The sequence below is a fragment of the Myodes glareolus genome, chromosome 6, assembly GCF_982192425.1.
Source record: "Myodes glareolus chromosome 6, mMyoGla1.1, whole genome shotgun sequence".
Classification (NCBI taxonomy): domain Eukaryota; kingdom Metazoa; phylum Chordata; class Mammalia; order Rodentia; family Cricetidae; genus Myodes; species Myodes glareolus.
Genome location: NC_142031.1, coordinates 75,234,742 through 75,254,863, shown reverse-complemented (window position 1 = coordinate 75,254,863; position 20,122 = coordinate 75,234,742). Strand labels below are relative to the sequence as shown.

The window sequence follows — 20,122 nt, the reverse complement described above, 5'->3', positions numbered from 1 at the left end:
TCTGTGCCACTCTGAGTATAACCTAGAACCTCCATATGAAGCCTCTGTGAAAGAATTCAGTAGAAGCTAAATAGATAAATGCTGTTCAAAGGTCAAACATAATGGGCCCTAGTGTAAGTCCCTCTCTGATCCCATTGGCTTGGTTTATAAAATAGGAAAACAGTGTTTTACTGGGTTTAGGTTTGGTGATAATACAGCACAGGAGAGGTGTTGTTGCATACTCCCAAATAGAGCTTTACCATTGTTACTTTATTCTAAGGATGCCACGTGATTACCAAGTGATGTCACAAGTGAATTTGGAAAGAAGGACTCAGAAATTTAGCATACTGCTAAAAAACAGGAAAAATAATTTAAAAAGCACAAAAATTTAATTTTGTATAGAAGATAATAAAATGATTAGTGACATTGTTGAATATAAGAAGATTTATTTAGATTTTGTAAAAATATTAACACTTTTTCAAGAATATTATCTAATCAATGTAAGAACTAAGTAGGTGAAAATAATTTGTGCTTTGTTTTTAATTAGTATAATCCCTTATGCTTTATGAATTCTGATGTTCTTGAAAACCAAGAGAAATGCAAGCCTGCTTTTTCTCTATAGAGTCACAATCCTGACAATGGGGGCAGAAATTGTTAACCGTGATAGATGCCTGTTTTCTTTTTAAGTCACTAATTAATTGTATCCACATAGTTATATCCTTATTGTAACACAATGAACTGTGGTTTGCAGTGGAGTGTAAAACAAAACAAAAACCAGAGAAGTTGGAGAGACACTCCGTCTTTAAGGGATCTGAGTTTGTCCCCAAGAACAACAAAACTACATCACACCAAACACAATCTCAGCCCTGGGAGGGCAAGGCCCAGGTTCTCCACTCAGCTACCTTAGTCTAGTTGCTGAACCCCAGACTGGTGAGAGAGCATGTCAGAAAGGATGAACAATGCCTAAAGAATGAACCTCAGGTTGTCCTTTAACTTTCATATACGCATGCATACAAATCTGTCCCCCACCACACACACTCAAGGCCACTTAAAAGCAAAATTTCATCACGTAATTATTATAGGAATTAGTGGAGAAAAGTGAGGACAGTCTGTTAAGCCAATTTGACAATGAACTTTTGGGAACTAGCTTCTCCTGGCTTCTATATGACTATGAGTTGTTTCCCCCACAGAGGTCTATTCTCCCAGAGCCCAGTGGACCACCGGAGAGGAAGGGGAGAGGATGAGCAATTGCCAGGAATCTTTGGAGTTCTTCTGCTTTCAGAATTAGTTCAAAGGTTTTCAGTAGAAACATCTTTAAAACATTTAAGACATTAAGCCCCCAAATGGCTGTCTTCAATGCCATTGTTTACAAAGCTCACCCAGGGTTGTTTAATTATCTAAATTTTATTAGTTGATCTGAAGCAAGCCATTGCTAGCCTGTAGAATCATTTCTAGTAGAAAACCCTCTCTGGTAGAGATGTCAAAAGCTTAGAGAGTCAATAATCAGCTGTATATATTACAATATAGCTTAAGATGCTGTAGATATGGATATGCTATTTAATGTTCCATGCATCTTTGTGTCCCCATTAGTCATCCGTTTGACACTTTATCTTGGAGTAGTGCCTTTTAGGGAATTATTCAGAGATGCCTATAATGTAATGACAATTAAGAGTCATTATTTTTTAAATTTCTGTTGTGTATGTGTGATGTGGTTAAGGGTGTTTTAGGCCATAACAGATATGTGAAGACCAGAAGACAGCTTTGTGGGGTGTACATTATTTCATATGCACATAGTGATCAAGATTACCAACCTTGAACACCACAGATGCTTTCCTATGATTTTTGTCACTAATTCTCTAATAAAGTCAGTTTAAAGATAACATCCATAAAATATTATATTCTTTTCAGATGGTAAATATTTTCATCGGAGCATAGGGTAAAGCAGGAAAATTGAATAATAAATACGATTTGCAAATTGAAAAAGAAATCCTCAAATATTGCGGTTTATTGCCTGAAAAGAAAGCCTTGTATCTAATCTAAACCTTTATTCTAACAGTTCCTTGTTAATTGCTAATATATACACCTAATTCTTCAAGCGCTCTGTGACTGAACCAGTTTATCTTTTGGTATACCTTGTTTATTCATGAGTTGAGTAAGACCCTGGGCAGTTGCTCATTTTAGTCTGTGCTTGAGTCATGCTTTCATGTTAACATTGGTGGTACACAATGAACATACAACTCAAACTGTTTCCTGGTCACATGATATAACTGTTTAATTAGCACTGGCATTGTAGGCAAATTCCTGGAGGAAATAATTACTCAACAAACAAGACAGAAAACCATACTTCTGGGAGTCACCAGAAGACCTCTTAGTTCTTCTCATATGTGACAGAGAAGCCTCTATCAGTAGGGCAAAGGACAGACAGCAAAGCCAGGACAGGGATTCAGAATTAGTGCTTTTCTTCCTTTGGGTCCACATGTCCTGCCCACTTACTGCTAGAGTCGCAATTTGAGCTTTTATCTTGTGTTGCAAGCCTTGCCTTCAAAGGAAAGATTTTGGAGAACAAAGATTCAAGTTTGAGACAAGGAAAAATAGGCAGTAGTTTCTTTTTTAATGGAAATACTTCCAGATGCTCAAAGACCACAAGTACATAACCTAGACAGAGAAGTGTGGTCCCAAAAATCCTGAACAAGTCTTAGAGTTCTGCATGTTAATTTTTACTAGTATATGTTGTGTAACAGCTTCATTTGAAATAAAACATTGTTTTGGAGGGAGCTCATCAAAACTCAGAAAGAAAACAAGTGAAAGGTTTTAGGAAGTCCCTGAAACTGACAAAATTCACTGGATTCCACCCTCTCTGAGCTTGCACTCATAGCGAGGAATGTGAAAACTCTTCAAGACCAGTGGGACTGTCTGGAAAGAGGCCCAGGCCAGCTAGATTACCTGGAAAAGACACTCTTTCACATCTAGGATGGCCTGAGAATTGTGCTATGTGCTTCAGGGTTCCAGCTCTTATGATCTGTCACCCTTGTTGGGGTGTTTGGTGATGCAGCTACGTGAGTAATTTTTGCTTTTGTATGTGAAGCCTTACTTACATTTGTATTAAACCCTAATCAATTAATTGGTTCACCAAGCTGGGCTTCGATGGTATTCTGACTTTTGTTTGTTGTGGATCCCTATCTAGGATGAGTGAATTTCCATTTGCTTCTCTCCAAGAATGTTGTCACAAAACAGTATGATTGATATTTACATATGTTCTTGGATTTGGGGGGGGGGGGAATTAGTCAACAAAGAAATTGCATTGGTGTTTTAAGTTATTAAGTCTTAATGTTTTAGTTACCATAATAATGGCAACATTAAGAGTTGTGGCTTGAGAAGTAGGAGAAGAAAAAGCCTTTTCTCAGAGTCTTTAAAGTTTTTTAATTTTACATTTATTTGTTTACAGGGGTCACTTCTTTTCACCATGTGGGCCACGGGATACCATTTTGGCAGGCCCATTGACAGGCACCTTTACTGACTGAGTCCTTGGATGACCCTCAGATAATGTGTAAAATAGTATTGTTCTTGGGCAAGAAGAAACATTTCCAGAGTTTTATCCAAGGTCATGTGTTTTTAATAATGTAAACAACACTCTAAAATTGTATTTCATTGCTGTGATTAAGGTCCAGGTGACCAGGATGTAAATGTTATTGCCCTTCTGCATTCTTGGCTGCATCCTTATTTATTGCCTATATTTTGGATCATCCAGGTCACTCTTCTGATGTTGCGTATATTAGTCAACCTTCTTGTGACTGTGTCTAGAAGAACCATCAACCCCCAGAAGACCAGACTAGGTGCACGTTGGCTCCCTTCACTGTCTGGCCTTTCACTACCTTCCTCCTTAGAGTGGGAAATACTGCATTAATTTAATGGTGTCTCTAGAGGGCGCTCTGCATCTAGTTCATTAGGAAATCGTTGCTTTTGTTTCCCTGAGGTTTTCATCTTGAATTTTAACTTCAGAGTTTGAGATGTTGAAGGATGGAGGGAGGATGGACAGAGGAGCAGAATGTATGCTTTCCATGTGAATAAAAGTTATGGCTCACTTATTTTGCTTAATACATTTTTAGAGTTTTAATAAAATATATTTTGGTTCAAAGTACAGAATATATCATGAGTTAGCATTTCTGCTTTGTGCAGAGACCATGCTAATCTTTAAATTACCACAGTTTTAGTAAATGGTCAACCAAAAAGAGCATCTCTACTTATTTTTCTTAATTAAGTATCTGTGTAACCACAATCCATGTTGGATATTCTGTACAGCAGAATTACCTGCACTGTGTAGATATACATTATGAACATTTTAGAAAGTGCTTGATAAATATATAGAATTACCCCACATATAGTAGCAGTCAGTGATTATTTGATTGAAAATGTTCTGTAACTTTTTCCACCTCATCACAGAGGCTTGCTCTTAATAGCTTGACAAAAGGATAGGGGACATAGTATCTGAGATCAAAAGAATTGTCAAACCAATATATGTAAACTGAAATAATCTATATTATTTTCTTTGCCATGTTCATATGGATATGAAATTTATGAACTTAGGATTTCTTTTTGTTCTAGAAAACAGGGAACTCTTTAAGAACTTGTTAAATACTTTCAACACCAAAATAAATGAAAGTAAAGTTACAGTTTAAGGCTTAAGAGTAGCTCCATGGTAGTGTGCCGGCTACACATGTGCATAGGGCCAGGGTTCAGTTCACACCACAAGCAAAGGGGACTGTAGTCAACAAATGAACTGTTAATTTCTATGTCAATAACATTGTTTGATGAAGAATGGGATGTTTATATAATTCCATTGTATCTTACTAAAAAAATACTTGGTATTAAAGTAAATACTAAAGAATAACTTAGAGAATCTTTGGGCTGAGGAGATGGCTCAGTCAGTACAGCACTTGCTATACAAGCATGAAGACCCAAGCTCGACACTCATGTGAAGAAAAAAATAAAAAAGACAGACATGGAAAGAGCCTGCAGTTCTGTTCCTGACAGGAGTGGCGTGGCTACAGGAGGCTCCTTGATGCTTGCTGCTGACCAATTTAAGAGAGATTCTGTCAAAAATAGGGTAGAAAGTATTTGAGGAAGATATCTGATACTAACCTCTTATCCTGCACATACTTGTGTGAACACACATGTGCACTCACAAACATGCATAGTCACATGTACTTGTACACACATGAGTACACACATTCACATACATATATATGCATGTACATGCACACACATATACACACAAGTACAAACCCATGCACACAGGAATGTACAAATGAGAGAACCTTGGGAGATAGCTGCAGCTTACACAAATAATAGTCAAAATCATCAGAAAATTCCAAATTATAATCAGATAGTAGAACACATTAAAATACAATTCTGAGGAAACTTAAGTGTAGAGAAGCTGAGAGAATTGCTACAGGGCATTAGTTTGTAATGTCCTGGAGGTTTATCATGAATTCCAAGGAAAGAACAAAGAAGTGTCATAGACTACAAGACAGAAAAGACTGGGGACAGTAAATGTCAGACTCGAGACTAGATTGAATCCTTTCTAATCCTGTTGGAATGAAGGATTGACAGAGTAACTGGTAAAACTTGACTCCTGGGCACCTATTATAAGGAGGAGGAATACCCCTCCATGGATCCTACACATCTTTCTTACAAGTCTCTTTCCCTCTGGGGACATCCTCAAATTAAGATTGGCACCTTACCCTTTCCTTTCCCTGTGTCTTGTTTCCTGTGTTATTAGAATCTTCTGGGCAGGACTCCTACAGCAGCTTCCCTAAGTCTCTCCAACCTCGTCCTTGCTCTTGTAGAAACCCTTGTCTCCCCTCCTGCCTCCTCTCTCATCCTCCAGGAGCTTGCTCCGTCTCTAGCCATAAATTATTTTCATTCAGAGTTAGTGTCATGACTCCTTCCCTGACTTTCTAACCTTTTTTCTCCTCAGACGCAAGAGATTCCATTAAGCCTTACTGTCTTCCTGCAAAAAGCCTGACTTTGGCACAAACTTGGCCATCAGTCTCAACATCCAGACAGGGGCACGCCCATTGGCTAATTGTCACAGATTGTAACAATGCCTGCCACCACACAAGCAAATAATCCCCAAATTCCCTTATCTCGATGCTTTCTCTATTCCCCACTCTTGAATGTCTTACATCTCTAAGCCTTCTTTGCCCTCTTGCTCTGGCCCCTTCTTCTGGTCGTATAGAGATTCTGACTCTTGAGCATGGACAATAACAGATATTGTTGTAAGTTGTTCTACTCTAGAAAAGCTGGCCCTGCAGTTAGACTGTGGCCTTCTTTTTCCAGATCCAAGTATGCATGTTTAAATGTTTCCTCCAAAGTCTCTGTGCTGTATGAAACTGTCCACCTGACTCTGTGACTGGGATAAGGAGAGCAAAAGAGGACAGCCCAGGATGGCAATAAATGCATAAAAACAGCAGAAATGAAACTATTCCCAACAGATATGACTACTGATTATCTCATACTCCTTCCCTTGGTTTTTATTACCATCTTTAAAAATGACAAAATGTAGTCACAGATGCTTACTTCTCTAAATAATCCCTCTCTCATGTCTCTAAAGACTTCTGCTAATGTATAAAAGCTTTTAATCTCAGAATTTATAAGACCATTGTGTAAACTCCTTATCTCAGTATTATTTGTAAATCTATTGGATGTGATTTAAAATATCTATAAAATCTGTAACAAAGTTAACCTTAACACTTGTAACAGAAAGGTTGATAGTTTAAAAATTTATACACAGAAAAATTTATACACAGAAAAAGGAATGAGAATGAAGGGGAAAGAACTTGAGGATCCAAAAGATAGTTTTGGAATAAAAACAAATACTTTTATTAATCTTCCTCTGCTACAGCATGCTTGTATGTAACTTGGATTCACCTCTTGTTTAGGAAATACGTTAACAGGCATGAGTGTGTGTGTGCGCCTGGTGGACTCACCTTTTGGCGTAAATAGCAACCATGTGGCTTGCTGCCATTTTATCTGATGGCCTCATCAGAATGGAAGCAACCATGTGACTGGCAGCCAATTTTACTAAGGTTAAAGGGAGATATAACTTGTGCCTTTTGCCATTTTGGTTAAGCTGGCTACACGGTGTAAACCAGCTATGGCAATATCCACAAAACAATTGGTCCTGTGGATTCTGCTTGTGTGCCTAATTTTTCAGTCTAAGGAGGCAGCAGCAGGCTTCCAAGATGGTTTAGTTTATCTCCCTACATTAAAAAGACAACAGCAGGTCTCCAAGATATTTTGGATTAGGATGGATTTTTGTCTGATGGTTTTTGCCTTGAGAGTGAAAATGACAGGTAAAGATAAAATCGTGAGCAAGGTTTATGGAAAATAGAATTTAAAAATAGCATATGCTTGATGATTAAGGTTTGTAAATTCCTAAAGTTATAATGGTCTACTCCGGTTAAAAGAAACTGCCTTAGAGATGTAGGTTTGATGACCTACATTTCCGCTGTGTTTAACACCAGGTTAAAACTAAAAGTTTAAAATTAATCAACAGAGTTGTGATAAGTTATTAATCTAGTCTTGGTAATTGGAATTTCATTATAGTCACAGACTCGAAATTTCTTTTGGTCATTTTCTACATATACTACTTCTTATTCTGTCAAATATATGTCAAACATCTCTGTCAAATCTATATATCCAGCCCTCTGGACAGAGGAGTGTTTGCTTTTATTCCAAAACCATCTTTTGCATCCTTAAGTTCTTTCCCCTCCATTCTCGTTCTTTTTCCTGTAAGTACTACAATTGAATGTTTATGCTTTTATGGTGTTGATAACTGTGGTAGTTTGAATAAGAAAAGCCCCTATGGCTCATATATTTGAATGCTTACTGAGTGGCTCTATTTGAAAGGGTTAGGAAGTATGGACTTGTTGGAGGAAGTGTGTCACTGGGGTTGACACTGAGGTCTCAAGAGCCCACACTGGAGCCAGTGGCTATCTTCCTGCTCCCTACAGATCCCGATGTAGAACTCTCAGCTACTTCTCCAGCGCCATGTCTGTCTGTGTGCCTCCAGGCTTCCCTCTGTGAAAACACCTCTGAAACTGTAAGCAAGCCTCAACTAAATATTTTTCCTTTACAACAGGTTCCACAGTTGTGGTGCCTTTTCATAGCAAGAGAATGCTGGCAAAGACAATAACTTCAGGATTTACTTTGCTCTGGCTCAAAGGTATCAATTTGCTCAAACTGTTTACAGGCTTTTCTTATTAACTGCGTTTTCTACAATGAGGATTTCAGTGAAGATTCCAGGCAGTGGTCATACTAATATTTCTAAAACATATCTCCTTTGTCATCTTTAAAAGATTCATGCAAGTTTTTAGGGAGTTGTGACTTGGACCCATAGGTCCTAGGGCCCCTTCCTTCCCTTCCTGTTGGGTGTGTGTTCTCTTTGTCTTCCAGACCTCCCAGGCAAAAAGTCAAACCTGGACATAGCAAGTAAAGATTTCCCTTAGCTCCTTAGCTTACCTTCTGCTCCTACTCTAACTCCATCCCAGTGGATTTCCACTAGACTCGCAGACACCATCCAGGAATCACTGGTGACCTTGAATCTGTTTCAGAACAGACTCACCTCCCTAGCCACAGGTGATCCTGCAGAACTGGCAAGTCATGGACTTGCCGGAAGTCAATGTGAACCGATCTGAAGAAGTGAAAATGAACTGGCTTGCAACTATGCCCTTCAAAGTCAACTCCAATTTGGGATTCTTGCTGTGGTCTTCTCTGGGGCCCTGACTTCTATGCCTCCCTGGTTTCTATCCTTCTCAGAATCATTGCTCCTTGTCTCTTTGGATCCCTTCAGGAGAGTTTAGTGAAATTACCCAAAGGTCGGGAAACCATTTCCTCAGGTCTCTTACCATCGCCTGCTGGTTTGACCCTATTTTGACTAGCATTCATGACTTCTCTCTTCTCATGGCCCCAGTCACCAGCAATTAGCAAAGAACTCATCCTCCCTTAGTGTCAAAAAAAAAAGCTGAATGTTAGGTCCAAAGCTGCCCCCCAACCCCTCAAAAAAAGGGGTGGTACTGACAACTTTGCCCTAAACAGAAGAACTTGGCCCGGTAAGCAGAACAATTATTATCAGATAAACAAGACTAAAAGTGGGTTCACCAGAAAGCAGATAAGTTTAGGTGTGTTCCTGTTTGCCAGAAAGCACTCTTAATCTTTCAGGACCCTCCCCCTTAATATTTTCCCAAAGGTCAACAGCCATATGTGATCAGACACCTACCCTGCTGACATAGAAAATGTGCTTGGTTTTGTGCCACATGCTCTTCTCTCTGCCCACCCCTTCAGAAATGACCCTGGCAGTTTGATCCCCAGTAAACCTTGCTGCCCACAGGTTGGCATAGACCAGTAGTTTCTCCACATTATCACTTATAGAGGCCAAGACATTGTCTCTGGTATTTGTGAAGTTAATGCAAATAAACTAACTAAATAAATAAATATGGGATCATCACTAAGTCACTTTGTACAGATCAGCACTAAATATTCCAGAAAAGGAAGAGGAATATTCCCACTGTGGTATTTAAACTGCAAATTTGAAACAGTCAACATAAATAGAAGCTCAGAACCGGAAGGTTTCCACCCCCTGCGGACCTCTCCACGGAACTTCTCTTGCAAGAAGTCTGCCCTCAATATACAGGTAAGGCTCCATTTTCACTAGAAAAAAAAAGGAAACTAATAACTTTCTATAAATATTCTGTGTGTATGGCCCATTACATATGATTGCATATATATTTACTATTTTAATGAATTCTAGATAAAATAAATGTGCATAACATTCTTTTTTAATTACAGATTTTATTGAACTATTGACATTGTGACATTCTACCTTGGAAAACATCACATAAGTGGATATTTTAATGCAAAATCTGCCAAACCAGTTATTTTCTACTCACTTCTGAGCATAAAGAAAGGTTTGCTCATTCCTAAATAAAATGCCCCAAAAGGAGTCCTCTTTATCGTTCATGAAATGTTGATATTGTTCACACATGGCAACTATCACATGATTTTCACATGAAGAATCAGAAAAGAAAATATTTGTTGCAAAATCAATTGCCTCTTTCCATTAATTTTCATAGGCTTGACATAAAGGCAAGTCTCACATGTGTAGAAATGTAACTACACAAAATCTGAAAGAAATAGTTCTAAAAATTGAAGAGTTTTGAATATGTGGCAGGATAGAGGAGCTTCATGTAACTGGCATTTCCAAGAGAATCTCCTTAGGCCAGATAATGTATTGTTTAAAAACGGGGATGGGCAAGGGAAGCAGCTTTGAGAGTCCCTTGCCTAGCAGGTGCAAGGCCTCAAGCTTCACCCCAAGCAAAAGACAAAGGGGACCTGGGAAGCCTCTGGAAGTCAGAACCATCTTCCCTCTTACAGGTAAGGAATCTGAAGCTCACAGTTCCAATCACCTGCCCAAGGCAAGGTCTGAGCCACAGCATCTGCCAGGAATTAAGAATGCATTTTCAACACGTAAAATGAAGACACAATTTCCCGTTTATGTTTATAGATTCTGCATCTATAAATAAGAAAATGATAAAAGTCCATTTTACATTTGTACTGATAGATGACCTACAGTAGTTAGTAAATTACCTAGAACTAGGGTTTTAGAAGAGTCATGAAGCTGTATGTGGGCGTGGTCTGTTTTCTTCTTCCAGCAGGCAGATCTCACGGATGGAAGGAACTCGGTTGGCCAGGCTTGGTGGCAGGAGGCTTTAGCTGAGCTATCTCACCAGCTTCATTTTCTATGTTTATGTTTTTTCTTCAAAAATGGGGAGTTGGGATAATATCTTATATTTTACTTTTCCTGAGCAAGGCATCATCAGACCATGGAAAGATTTTTCTTTTGTAGTTAAGAAATTACATCTTAAAATGTTCCTATTTTCGCCAGATTCTCCGGAAAAGCCAGTATATGAAATAAATTCCTAGTTAGAATAAAAGTTTAGGTCAAGAGATTTGGGAACAAACACAAATAGATTTATTTATATGAGAGTTAACTTCAAAAGGCAATGCATTTACTTGAAGACACTAATGACAGGTGAAAGTCGATTAGAAAGCAGTGAGCTATTGTCAGTGTGATACAGAAACCACCCTCAAAATCTTCAGGCGGATGGATCGTAAACCTGCGTATGGGCTTTAGCGTTAGACCTGAGGTGCTCTGAAGAACATGGGTCAGAGCTAAGCACACACAGGGTCTAAACTAAGCCTCATTAGAAAGCTAAACACACACAAACACTGGGACTCGCCCAAGAATCCTGAGGAATTTGAGGCAATGTTCGGGAATCTTTATCTAAACTATGTGGGCTACAATGAGGAGGAAAGAAGACTTGGCTGTGTGGTTCTGGTGAACAAGGAGACCTAGGTAAGAAATCAAAGACCTTCTCCCCGGGCAGCACAATACCCAACTCTAGTTTCTGTAAGGAAAGCCTTGTTTAATGGCACAGATGTCATATACCGTTACCGAGGATCAAGTCCAAGCAAAGACAATTTACATATATATCTCAACTGGGATCCCAGGGCTAGGTGCTTCATTCCCATACACAAAACCTTGGGTTTCTTACCTAGACATCTTCACACACACACACACACACACAAACACACACACACACATACACACATACACCACACACACACACACACACACACACGCACCATAAAAATGAAAGAGAGAAAGATTAAGACTAAAAATTTAAAAACTGAGTATATATGAAAATGTGTTTTTCTAGTTTTAAAAACAGATTCTCTAGAAGTGAAGCGAAGAGTGCTGGGCAATAACTACATTTCTGAGTAAGTGCAGATATGTGGCAAGGCTCTGGGGTAGGAAAAGCTTCACCCAGGTCTTGTTTGCAGTTGTAAGAGAGAAAAGATGCACAGAAACATTTTTCATCATTTCAAATCAAATGCAAAAGCAGAAAGACCGTAAGCAAGTGGATAAACATAAGGATTGGTTAAAAGTAGCATGTGACCTCCACTGTAAAGCATTACCTTTAGAAAGATTAACCTGAAACTCACCGACCTAGACTCTCAGTTACAAAAGGGTTATAAGACGTCCACCGTGAATAACCATTAACACTGCAGAGAGAACAAAATCTCTTTTTAAAAAAATTAGGTTTAGGTTTTATTATCCATCCTACAAATAGTTACTCAACACTGATAGGCCACAGATTTCTTAGTTGTTAGGACAACATATCAATCAACCAAACCGAACCAAACCAAACCAACGAACTGAGCAAAAAACCCAGGGTTGGAGAGCTCATATTCTAAGGATTCTGTTAAGACCAACAAAACCCACACTTCTATCCTGCCTCCAAACAATGCTGTAGTGAGGGAAGCCACAACTGAGTTCTGCAATAAACCTGGCTTGGAAGTTCTAGCTAAGGTGAATGGCAAAGATAAAGAAGGCTGGTGGTCTTGAGTTAAAAATGGACTTACTTGGTGCCAGGAGCATAACTCAGGCTGAAAAATCCCCTGGGCTCCAGTCAAATGGGAGAAGAAACCCGACTCCCCAAAATTGTCCTATGACAGGCATAATGTGGCACTGATTGTACCTAAATGTGTACACACACACACACACACACACACACACACACGCGCGCACACACACACATACTTGCATGCAAGCATCCACATATACAATAAATACAGTCCTTAAAAAAATAGCATCTCCTAAAATAATAGGAAGAATCGCTGGGTGCTTAGTGAGATGATGTACTTTTCTTCTTAGAAACCCCACCTTCCATGCAGGTACTCATGAGGCCATGGATATGAAGCTTTGTGAGTCTACACAACTTTTCCTTCTCTTATTTACATCCCTTTTCTAAGCATGCTCTCCCAAATACATTAGGTTTCCCAACCCTGTCCTGAAAACTCAGCCCATTCCTCTGTCGCGGAAGTGGCTGTCTGCTCTGTGGCTGCTCGCTGACCTCCATTGCTGTTGGCCTCACTCAAAGGTGTGCTACTCTTCCCGCCCTTGCCTAATTCCAGGTGGCAGCAGAGAGTAACAGCAGACCTGTACTGAGGTCATTCTTTTAAAATCTCACCCCTGGTAAAATTGTCCTAAAGACTACAACAAATAAACAAAATCACAGTATATACTTGGAAATTTAAGTAGTTAATATTGACAAAATCAGACAAAGAGAATGTTTCAAGTGACCACAGTCTGGGAACCTCTACGGCACTGAGCCTCAAAGAACTCACATGGTACTCAGGTGTTTAAATTTGTTTTTTAAAAAATTAAAAGACAAAGTATTGAAGAGAATAACAAAAGGGATTTATAGGTGTGTATAAATCTTGTAAGGAGATCTTCTGGATCCTTGCTGAAGGCCAGACATGCAGACCTGCAAAGCAGTTTAGGAGAAAGGAAAATTCTGGAGCAAGCTAGACAGACTGGTAAAAACCTGGAGGCCTATAGCTGGCCTCGAAGAGAATACAGACAGTTCAAAGAAAAAGTGAGCTGGGCATAGTGGCAAATGCCTTTAACCCCAGCACTGGGGAGGCACAGGCAGGAGATAGGAATTTAAGGTCAGCCTGTCCCAGAATATAAGTAAGGAGTCAACATGAGGCCTGTAAGAATAGAAACTTGCCCAGGGTAGCCTAGAAGGATCTCTGGGTGGCTCAAGTGGATACAAAGGAAAAGCCATCATGCCAAAGGCAAGCATAGCTCCGTAGATGGAAGAGGAAGTGGCAGCTGGAAACCAACAGTTACAGATTTTAACCCCTGACAAAATGAGCAGATGAAGTTTCTCACTGAACTGATTCTTATCTCCCTAAATTCCCCTGCACGCTACTGGATCCGATTCTGGGCGCCAAACTGCAGTAGCCAGAAAAGAGGGCTCCAAAAAAGAGAAGTTGGTCAGACATACACTTGGAATCACAACGCTCCAGGCAAAGCATTCTTGTAGCACCCCAAGGGAAAAATCGAGGTTCGGGAAGCTGTGAGGCGACATCAGAGCAGGTGATGTATCTGGTGGCTCATCCACCTTGAAGATTGCTGACCCACACCTGACCTGAAGAGTGATGGCAAAGACTTTTGTTGTTGTTTGTTTTGTTTTTGCTTTTGCTTGTCAAACCAGAACCTTTGAGTGATGTTCCTGCCCAGGGGAAAAAAGGGGAGCCTGTGTAGGCAAGTAGTGCCCAGAGGACGGTGCATGCACACTTTAATGGGCTCTGTCAAAGTTGGGGTGACATATGGCGTTTATTCTGTTTGTGAGACAGGATGATGTGACCACTACTTCTACTTGGCTCCTTTCCCGTCCCCCAAAGGACTGTGATATCCTCTTAAACTTCCCCTGCCTTTGTTACCACCCAAACCAGTGACAGCAACCGCAGCAGAGGATACAGAGCAACGACTTTACCAACTGAAGAAGACTTTTTGCGGAGAAGGCACTACAAGAATCACAAAGTCTCTTTGGTATAATTTTAAAATTAAGTAGAATATTAACAATCTAAGATTTCTCAAAAACTTTATAGGAGGGCCCTCCGTACTCTTTATTTAGAGCCGGTTTCTCAAAACTGTACCTAGTTAGATCGTGCCAGGCTGAGGGGGTTTTCCACACGTCAGAGCAGCGCTTTTCATCTTCACACACAGCTGCTGCGGCAGCTGTTGGGTCTCCAGAATCTGTGCGCGTATGAAGGGGCCCAGCACATGCCCAGACCAGCAGGTTCCCTCGGAGCGTTAGGTAAACCCACAACCTGCAGATTACAGTACCTCCTATTGCCATGGCGGAGCCGTTCAGTGCACAGAGGTGTGACTGGCTGCCAGTTGTGGTTTAAAGATAAGGGAATCATTTGCCAGCTGTTACCCTTCCATCCATTTTCCCACGGAATTTCTGTTGATGTGTTTTAACATCCTTGGAGAGCATGCCGTTCTTTTCCACCCAGCAGAGTTCTGGCTCCCTGGCCTCTCCAGCGAGCTACTTCAGCTCCTCTGTTCAGGCCCTGTTCTGAGAGCAAACTGGAAAAGAACTGAGCCAGGAGGACAGTGTCGGAAAGGGAAACTGATTCTTTGATCTGCGAGGTTAGAGTGAAAACAAAGGCCACTGTGCGATAAGAGACTGGCTGCAGGTAAAAGTGGGACTTGGTGTTGGGGGAGAGAGTCGGAGTTGAAGGTCAAGGGGAAATTTGGGGGCTTTAGAAACTGAGGCTGACTTGTGAATGGACTTGTGAATGAGTGCAGATGAGTAGGGGGCAGGAAAGGAAGTTCTGAGGTGTGAGGAAAGTCCAGAACCCCCTGCTAAGCAGATGTTCCCCCAGCTAGCAACTTTGTTGACCTTACTGAAGCTGATGCCGGAGTCATGCCGCACAGACCCGGAGGCTGCTCCGTCCTGATGGCTTCCTGCGGCTGTGGGTTCCACACTGGGACGTCCCCACCAATACTCAGCATTTTGTGTCTCACGGGTTTGTATTCTGTATCTAAGAATTGCTCTGGATGCTTCAACAGAAAAAAAAAAATCCTAAAATCTAAATAAAAATAGCATTTCTCAAATGAACCCGTGATCATACTTATTCACCATTAGATCAGGCAGATGAGAGTAGAGAGTGTGTGTGCTTATCTGTGTTTTACAGAGAGTGTGTGCCACCATGGAGAGAGCCCTAGGATGCAACCGGAAGAGCTGGACTCTAGGCATACCTCTGCCACCAGGCAGCTGTGGTTTACAGAGTCCTTCAGCTCTTCAGTCCCTGTCCTATTAATGCATACACCCATTCGTTCAACATTTGTGTTGCAAGAATCCCATGTGCATGAAGATTTCATTAGTGCTCTTAACCTCTGAACCATCTCTCCAGCCCCTAGTACTTACTTATTTATGTAAGTTGTTAAAATGTTAAATATGGGCACAACTCAAGACTTCTTGGAAAAAAAATTCTTGAAAAAAACTCTTATGTGCCAAGATATTCAATTTTGTGTTCATGTGTGCTCCTCTTTGATCTTTTTTTTAAAAAAAATAATTTATTTAACTTTTTTATGTGTATTGGTCTGAAGGTATCAGATACCATGGAACTGGAATTATAGACAGTTGTGAGCTGTCATGTAGGCATTGGCAATTGAACCCTGGTCCTCTGGAAGAACAGCCAGTATTCTTAAGCACTGAACCATCTCTCCAGCCACCCTCCTTGACCTTTATATGAAAAAAACAACTATATATATAAGCATCAACTGAAAAGAGCAAAGAGCTCAAACCATGAGAAAGAAGTGGTAAGGTGGGCAGGAGGGTACTTTACATCAGTGTTTGTGAAAGTGGAGGCATATTTGGGCTGTTTTTCAATTTGTTTATTTGTTGCTGATGTTAATATTGGAGATTGAAGAAGAAGTAATCTGGGATGTTCAGAGAATTATTCGTAAGTATAAAGGACAGCTCAGAACCCTCAAAAGTATAAAAGACACATCAGCAATATGGTTTAACTTGTAAAGAGCTCATTAAACTTGGCTTAGAGAAATTTTTGAATCAGGGGGAAAATGAACAAGTCCAGGAGGAGACAAGGGCTCCTTTATGTGGATCTTATTGTAGTGTTTTAGATATTAGTCTGTATTACAGAATGAAGCATAAGAATTAAGTGGTAATGGAGGAAATGATTGGATACACACATGCTATGTATTATATATATACATATATATATATATATGTATATATATATATATATTTAAAACCATGCCATACAAGACTGGTGAGCTGAGTTTGATTCATGGAACCAACATAAAGTTAATGAGAGAACAGACTCTATAGAGTTGCCTTCTGACCTTCACATATGTGTGGCATACCTGCCCACACATAATTTAAAATTTTAAAAAATTGTTCAAAATTGTACGCTGTATTGCTTCATCATTTCTGTAATCTTTAAATGTTTTGTTTAACTGTTCTAACACCAAGTGAGGGTATTGGGAATAAAAGCAAGAGCAAACCTGGAGACTTGGGGCAAAAGAGAGTATAATTTAGAATTATAAATTATAAAACTTAATAGAATCACTAATTGATTGATTGGTCTTTGTCTCTGGCCCAGCACAAATAGCTGGAGAAGTGGCATTTCCCAAGCTATAAAAATGTTGTTTATTGTTTGTAGTCTCTCTGGAACACACATCAGTTTATGGTAATGAAGTTACCTAAAGCTTCAGAATGGGGTCTGGTTGCAGTAAGATCACACCTATACCTTGAGAATGGGGATGTCTCCCTAACCCGCAATCATCTCCAGGGGAAGGGGAGTAGCAGATCCTCCCTGATGACAACACGTGCATAGACTAGGGTGGTCCAGGAAGGGCAAGAAAGCCCTCCTTGGGCCATTGCCTTCCACTCATTGCTGCAGACATCTGTGTACTCCTGGGCTCTATCTTTTATAATAAGTTTAAAAACATAAGTGCTTTCCTGAGTTATGTAAACTGTTCTAGGAAATGATCAAATTTGAGGAAGCCCAACTTAAAGCCACACTTGGCAGCTGAAGATGAAAACTGAAATGGTGGATGCCTGGTTAGCACTGGAGAATTAGTAGGAAACAAAAGCTCACATTTAAAGAGGGAGGGAAAGAGGGAGGGAGAGAGAGAGGAAGAGAGAGAGAGAGAGAGAAAGGTGCTATGTAAGTGGTTTACATAAATCCAGCCAGCAGCATTATCCAGAGAAGAAATGTTGAGTCCAGAAGATGTGGTAATGGTGGGTGTTGTATGTGAGCTCTGTACACACAGCCAATGAAGAATGGGAGCTATCACAGAATGTCCCTCTGGGGCCCTGTGGAATGACTACAACATTACTTACCCCAAAAAAATGTTTATGAAGTTTCCCATGGGTCAAGAACTCCTCAGATACTCTTTAACAATACATTCTAATCATAAAAAGCAAGTTAGTGTCATATCTTATGGTAGTGTATCCAGAGGCATCGACTGTTACATGACTGCTTCTAAAAGAAATGGTTGAAATTTGAGATACTGTCCAGTGAGCCATGTTCTACAAAGTGACCTGGGCTTGAAGTTTCAGGGACAGCCGCATGGTGATGAAACACTATGTGCCTGTGCACGTATTGCCTCATTTAACCCTCACAACTCTTCTTAGATCTATCAGGAAAATAAAAAAAAATGAAGACTTTTCTTGAGAGATTATATGACTTACCTAAAAATTGAGATTTGAACTCAGATGGTCTGACTCAATAAACCACGCTCTTAACCACAACACTGTTTCTAAGTGGTGTCCTGAGATACTGAGCGCTCATCACTTGTCAACAGATAAGTGCCACAGTGTCAGTTTGGCTGAAATTGTGCCACAGCTAATAAATTAGGCCATTAGAAAATAAGAGAGAGGGAATTGAATGAGTCTTTGTGTTCTGCAGCCTTGTTATTTACTCTGGGTTTGAGGATGACTGCTCTCATCAGGGTGGAGAAGATGGAACAGAGAGAGATCCACCACCCCCCCCAGAGGACCCTATCACCAAATAATATCACAATGACTTCAGGCAGCATTTGCCTGCCTTAGAAATAGAATACTTTGTTTGATGTATTTTTTTATTGCATGCATAATTATTTTACCGTTTACTAAATGTAAAACCAATTTACATACTTGTGAGAAGAATATGTCCATTTATTTTATGTGAGGAGCTGCCTTTTCTTTCTTTTATTGAAGACAGATTTATTTCATACAGTATATTCTAATGATGGTTTCCCATTCCCTTACTCCTCTCAGTTCCTCCTCACCTTCCCTCCCATCTGGATACATATTCTTTCTGTCTCTCATAAGAAAACAAACAGGCATCTAAGGAATAATAACAAAATAATACAATGTAAAAAACAAATCAGAATATGACAAACAATGAAATAAGAAAAAGAAAACCAAGGCAGAACAGCGAGAAACGCATATGGATGCAGAGACACACCTTTGTTCACACAGGAATCCTAGTAAACCCCAAACTGGAGCCACAATATATATGCACAGGACCTGTAAGTTAGAAAATAAACAAAAAGAAAACAAAACCTGTCCTACCTTAAAATTATAAGACAAAGAACCCCCAAAGACGCCATTGAGTTCATTTTGGGTTGGTTATCTACTGTCAGGCATGGGGACTATACTTTGGAGTACTTTGCCCAGTGAGACTCCTTTGAAGAAAGCTAACTTTTCCTTTTGCAAAAAGTTATCAATTGGAGATGATTTCTGGGTTAGGGATGGGAGCATGCGTCCACTTCTTTAAGCTCTAGGCCCCCATCTGGTGCAAACCTGTGTAGGCCCTATGCGTGCTGTCTATGTCTCTGTGAGTCCAGATGTGGACCAGCCTTGTTGTGCTTAGATAGCTTTAGTTCCTCGGAGTCCTCCATCCATTCCCTGAGCCCTGAGGTGAGGAATTTGATGGAGACATCAATTTTGGTCTCAGTTGAAAAAGCAGAATACACTAATTTTCAATCCCAAACCAAGAAAGCTAGGTTTAGAAATACAGTTACAGCAGATTCTGATGAATTCTAGGTTGGAAAAAGGAGCAAATCACTGAGTGTCTGGCGGCAATGCATAATGCTATAATGACCTGCAGGAAGAAAGGACCCAGCATTCTGAAACAGGGACACTCATGTATTAGTTACTTTTCCTTCCTCGAGAAGTGAATCTTGGTTAAGACATTAAAGAATGAAATTGAAGTAGATATCAAAAGATGGGAAGATCCCCCATGCTCATGGACTGGGAATATGAAATATTAAAAATAGTCATTTTACTAAAATTAATATATAGACTCAATGTACTCCCCAACAAAATTCCAACACAGTTCTTCACTGAGGTTGAAAGGCTAATTTTGAGTTCATATGGAAACACCCATACACAAACAGGATAACTAAAACAATCCTGAATCGGAAAAGAACAGCGGGAGAGACTACTATTCCTGATCTCAAATTGTACTACCAAGCTATAGCAATACAAACATAGTTGGCACAAAATAGGCATGCTGATCAATGGAAGAGAATTGAAGTCACAGAAATACACACACCTTCCACACACCTGTGGACATCGGATTTCTGATGAAGAAGCCAGAAATACACATGAAGAAAGACAGCATCTTCAACAAATGGGGCTGCTCAAATTTGATGGCTGCCTGTAGAAGAATCCAAATAGACCCATATGTATCACCCTGCACAAAA

At 40.0% G+C, this 20,122-nt stretch overlaps 1 protein-coding gene and 1 non-coding gene across 3 annotated transcripts in view; both read right to left on the bottom strand.

The window, feature by feature from the left end:
• Tnip3 (TNFAIP3 interacting protein 3) overlaps window positions 1-20,122 on the bottom strand; it is a 109,175-nt gene that overhangs the window by 65,598 nt on the left and 23,455 nt on the right. The gene's annotated exons all lie outside the window — the stretch shown is intronic.
• LOC146894294 (U6 spliceosomal RNA) lies at window positions 4,111-4,212 on the bottom strand. The gene has a single exon (XR_015002524.1). It is a non-coding gene; the product is annotated as a U6 spliceosomal RNA (small nuclear RNA).